We start from the raw sequence: 5013 nt of genomic DNA, 5'->3' as shown, positions 1-5013 counted from the left end.
GCCTAAATTGTAGCAAGAATTCTATTGCTCTGGATTTTGTCCCAAATTATTCCCTTGATATGTTTCTTTAACACATTCTCTTAATGCTACTACTAACGTCTTACTTCTTTTTTTTTTTTACCTAAATAAAATATCCTAAACAATGGAGTCTGTGGTAAGCTGATATATTGGGGCTTTTCCCCCTCTACTTAAGTAAAACAAGTGTTTAAGATTTAAAATAAAACATCAGGTATCTTGGTGTGTGTACCCTTGCAGTTCTATCCTGTGAAAGGCTAAGGCAGGAGGATTGAGACATGTTTACATCTGCCAGAGCTGCATAGAGTTCCATGGGATCCAGCTGTAAGGCATTGTCTCAATTAGCGATCGATGGGAGAGGGCTCATTGTGAGTGGTGCCATCCCTGAGCTGATCATCCGGGGTTTATGAAGGCAGGCTGAGCAAGCCAGGGGAAGCACTCCAGTAAGCAGCTCCCCTCCATGGCCTCTGCGTCAGCTCCTGCCTCCAGGTTCCTGCCCTGTGTGAGTTCCAGTCCTGACTTCCTTTGGTGATGAACAGCAATGTGGAAGTGTAAGCTGAATAAACCCTTTCCTCCCCAACTTGCTTCTTGGTCATGGTGCTTTGTGCAACAGTAGAGACCCTGACTAAGATAGATGCTTCCTAAACGTTCTTTCCCTTGTTCATGGGCTGGAACCAAGTGGGAAATAGCTGTGGTGTGTGGGTGAAAACAGTAACCCTGGAGCACTAGAACAGAACAGAGGACCCCTGGTTCCTAGGTGGCCCTGACATATTAGCTCTCATCACTGTGGCTGACAGCTGAGAAAAAGCAACATAACAAGGGAAACGATTTATTTGGGCTCATAGTTTCAGTCCTCAGTTGGCCCACAGCTTTTTGGGCTTCTGGAGAGATGACAGCACATCATGGCAGAAACATACAGTGGCACCTCATGGTGGCCAAAGGCAAACAGAGAGGGGACTCCTTCAAGGACACATCACCAATGGCCCAGCCTCTTCCTAATGGGCCCACCTCTTAAAATTTCCAGCAAGTTCCAATAGTACCACACTGGAAACCAAGCCTTCAACTCGATGGCCTTTAAGGAACATTCTAGATCTAAGGTATACATGGAGTATAACTGCTTACCCAGCTGTGATCACTGCTACTGTCTTTAGGTTGGTATATGGGAGAAAATAACTTGTCTGTCCAGTTTGGATAGCCTTTTAGGGGCCTCTGCTGCATCAGCCTTATCTGTACCCTAATCCGTACAGTGTGTCACAGTCCTAACCCTTCCTAAAGTAAAATCACAGAGAAGCTTAATCCCCCTAAGCTGGAAAAGGCCGAGTACTGCTCAGAAGTTACCCTGCCCCTGCCATGTTCCTGGTCCTAACGAGGACCTGTGGGAATCCAGAAGAGGGGGAAGTGGCTACACAGAGAAACTGTGTCTCGAAAGCCAACCAACAACAACAAAAACAAGACAAGACAAAACAACAACAGAAAAAGATGGAACTTTTGGGGAAGACCCTGAAAATTTGATAATAACCTTAAGGTAAAGGTAGGATTTGGAAATGAGAGGCAACTGAAACAGTGGGCAGTGGAGACAAGACGGATGGAGGTAGGAAGGTGCTAGATCATTGTAGGGTGTCAACTTGTCACAATCTAGAGTCACCTGGAGAAGGGAGTCTCAGTGAGGAATTAAGTAGTATAGTTTGCCCTGTAGTTCTGTCTGTGGAGACTTGTCTTGATTATATTAATTGAGGTGGGAAGATTTGCCCACCATGGGTGGCACCATTCCCTAGGCAGGGAACTTCTGAACAGTCTGAATGAAGAAAGAATGCTGAACACACGTGCGCATGCCTGAATTCATGGTTCTCTGCTCTTGGCTGTGAATGTGATGTGACCGGTCGCCTGAACTTCCTGCTGCCTTGATGCCCCTACAAAGATAGACTGTAACCTGAACCTGTGAGGCAGATTAGCCCTTTTCCCATAAGTTGCTTTTGTTGGGGTATTTTCTCACCAACAACTGGAACAGACATGAAGATATGGGGAGAACAGAAGAGGTACAACCTCAAGCCAGCGTTGAACAGCCAGACCTTTGGGGCTTACATTCTACATGACAAATTCACAGGTTCGGGTTTTTTGTTTTTTGTTTTTGTTTTTTTTTTTCGAGACAGAGTTTCTCTGTATAGCCCTGGCTGTCCTGGAACTCACTTTGTAGACCAGGCTGGCCTCGAACTCAGAAATCTGCCTGCCTNTGTAGACCAGGCTGGCCTCGAACTCAGAAATCTGCCTGCCTCTGCCTCCTGAGTGCTGGGATTAAAGGCGTGCGCCACCACACCCGGCTCCAGGTTCGGTTTTCTGAAAGCTTTTTCATGTTTCTGTTAAAGATCTGTCTGCAAACAAATCCTCCCTGGGTGAGGAGTTAAAACATAATTAATCCAGTATATTACATGCGTATTTCATTGCTTTATTAAATCCTTCAAACAACATCATTTTCTGTGGTCTGATTAACAACTTCAGAGCACCACTTCACAAGAGAAGGGGAAACCATAGACTTCCGATGTTCTTCCTAAGATCGTCTTGTCTCAGGGGACAGTGGGTGGCATCCTATAAAAATGACCATTGGGTGCTACAGTGCTAATGGCCAGCTCACTCCTACCCACGTCCAGTGACATTTTCTGGCTACCGGAAAGGATGCGTCAGTGGTGGTTGGATCATCAGGATCCACTTTTCTTAGCCAAAGGACTGGACAGAGAGTCATGTGATCCCAGGAGGGCCGAGCTGGACTTTTCCCTAAGATTGATACAGAGGCAGTAGAACATCTCTCCAGGGTTCTTTTTCTCCTGGGATTGTTACATTTGGGGCTGCCCTAGGGAAGAGAAAGCCTATTGGTAAATTAAGCAGAGATAAAAGATGGGCAGAAATCTAACAGAGTTGAAACCCACTCTTAGGATCCCTGCAGGTCTTCCTCTAACCCAGTGATCTGTGCCCAGCATTCTGTCCAACTACTGAGCCAAATGTTTTTTCTTGTTTGGAGAGGAAGTTGCTCGACTTGCAACCAAACGTTCTGAATGACTAAGGTGAACTGCAAAGGAGGTTGTTATGGTAGACACTTGATACCCATCAAAGTTAAGACGCCCCTGCGTTGAGACACACCATTGTGCTAGGTATGCCTCATCCTCAGCACTTGGCAGGCAGGGCAACGCTTGTGTGCTCAGCATCAGCTTGGTCTACACAGAGGATTCCAGGCCAGCCTAGGCTACACGGTGAAACCCTGCCTCAAAATACGCAGCCACACCTACTGGCATACACTTGTAATCTCAGCTAGTCCAAGCAGAAGCAGGAGGATCACACCTTCAAGACCTACATGGGGTACAGAGTATGATCAACTTAATGAGACCCGGTCTCAAAATAAGGCTGTGTAGCTTAGTGGTAGAGCAATTGTCCAGCATGCTGAAGGTTCTGATGTGTGTGTGTGTGTGTGTGTGTACATGTGTATTCATATGTGTGAATATGGGCACATGTATGTCATAGTGCACATATGGCAGTCTGAGGACAGCCCCGCATGGTGGTCCTTGTCTTCCACCTTGCTTGGGATGGGGTCTCTTGTTCTCTGTTGTTCTCTGCTGTGTGCACTAAGCCAGCTGTGAGTGTCTGAGGTTTTGCCGTCCCTGCCTCCCATCATCCCGTGGAAGTGCTAGTGTTACCACAGCTCACCTTGAACATCTGGCTTTTATGTGAGTTCTGGGGATTTGAACTCAGGTCCTCGCACTTATGCAGGAAGCACTTTACCCACCGAGCCATTTTCCTAGCCCTCAACCCAATTTCAGAAACATGAAAATATGGAGAGACACCGTGCTTCCTACCTTTGCAGAAATGGCAGCTATAAGCCCTCGATGTCCTCGGGGTCCTCAAAGTTGGGGTTGACAACAGCCCCCCTCCCAGGATTGCTGTGAAAATTACAAAGTATAGATGTGGGGGTTGACCTGATGCACAAGCATGAATGGAGGTGTGAGATCAGCTCCCCCACACCCGTGTAAAGATGGGTGCCGCAGCACTGACCTGCAATCCCGGTACCTAGCTCTGTTGCTTACTAGCCAGCCAGTCTAGCCAACTGGTGAGCTTCAGGTCCAGTAGGGGAAACAAGGTGTCTGTGTATGTGTACAGGGCACATGACCTTCATCCCAGCGCTGGAGAGGCAGGGGCAGGCAGGTGGTCTGTCTCTGTGAGTGAGGCTAGCCTGATCTACATGGCAAGTATGAAGACAACCAAGGCTACATAGTGAGACAGTGGAGAAACGATTGAAGAAGACCTCAATATTGTCTGTGCACACATGCATTTGTGCTCTTATGTACACCTACACCCACACATTCATAAAACACACACTCTCTCTCCCTCTCCCTCTCCCCCTCTCTCTCCCTCTCTAGGAAACAATACAGTTCAAGAGCAGTTACCTAGGGAATGGTGCCTCCCCAATGGGGCTGAGCTCTCTTACATCAATTAACACTCAATGCCAGGCAGTGGTGGCCTTTCATCCCAGCACTCCAGGGAGGCAGAAGGAGGTGGATTCTGTGAATTCAAAGCCAGCCTGGTCTACTGAGCAAGTTTTAGGTCAGCCAAGGCTACACAGAGAAACCATGGAGGGGGGAGGGGGCTGGGGTATTGAGGAACTACAAACAAATAAACAACAACAAAATCAAGACAATCCCCCCCAATAGACATGCCCTCCGGCCATTATGATCAAAGAAATTCCTCAGTTAAAGCATTCTTTCTGGATGACTCTAAAAGATCCCTCAGGCCAGGAGGGGTTGGTGTACACCTTTAATCCCAGCACTCCCTGAAGGCAGAGGCAGGTAGATCCCAGGGCAGTTTGAACTCAGGGCTACACAGAGAAATTCTGTCTTAAAATACAAAAACAGAGCCGGGCATGGTGGCGCACGCCTTTAATCCCAGCACTCGGGAGGCAGAGGCAGGCAGATTTCTGAGTTCGAGGCCAGCCTGGTCTACAAAGTGAGTTCCAGG

The 5013-nt window shown here is 47.6% G+C and overlaps 1 long non-coding RNA gene across 1 annotated transcript in view; it reads right to left on the bottom strand.

Annotated features, from left to right (window-relative positions):
• Positions 1-2448: 2448 nt before the first annotated feature.
• The window catches only part of LOC115029557, a 9499-nt gene continuing 6934 nt past the window's right edge, over positions 2449-5013 (bottom strand). The window contains exon 3 of the long non-coding RNA XR_003835119.1: positions 2449-2860. This is a non-coding gene — a long non-coding RNA (uncharacterized LOC115029557). The remainder of the gene's footprint in view (positions 2861-5013) is intronic.

The sequence above is a fragment of the Mus caroli genome, chromosome 1 (assembly GCF_900094665.2).
Source record: "Mus caroli chromosome 1, CAROLI_EIJ_v1.1, whole genome shotgun sequence".
Lineage (NCBI taxonomy): Eukaryota > Metazoa > Chordata > Mammalia > Rodentia > Muridae > Mus > Mus caroli.
This window is presented reverse-complemented; position numbering and strand designations above follow the sequence as displayed.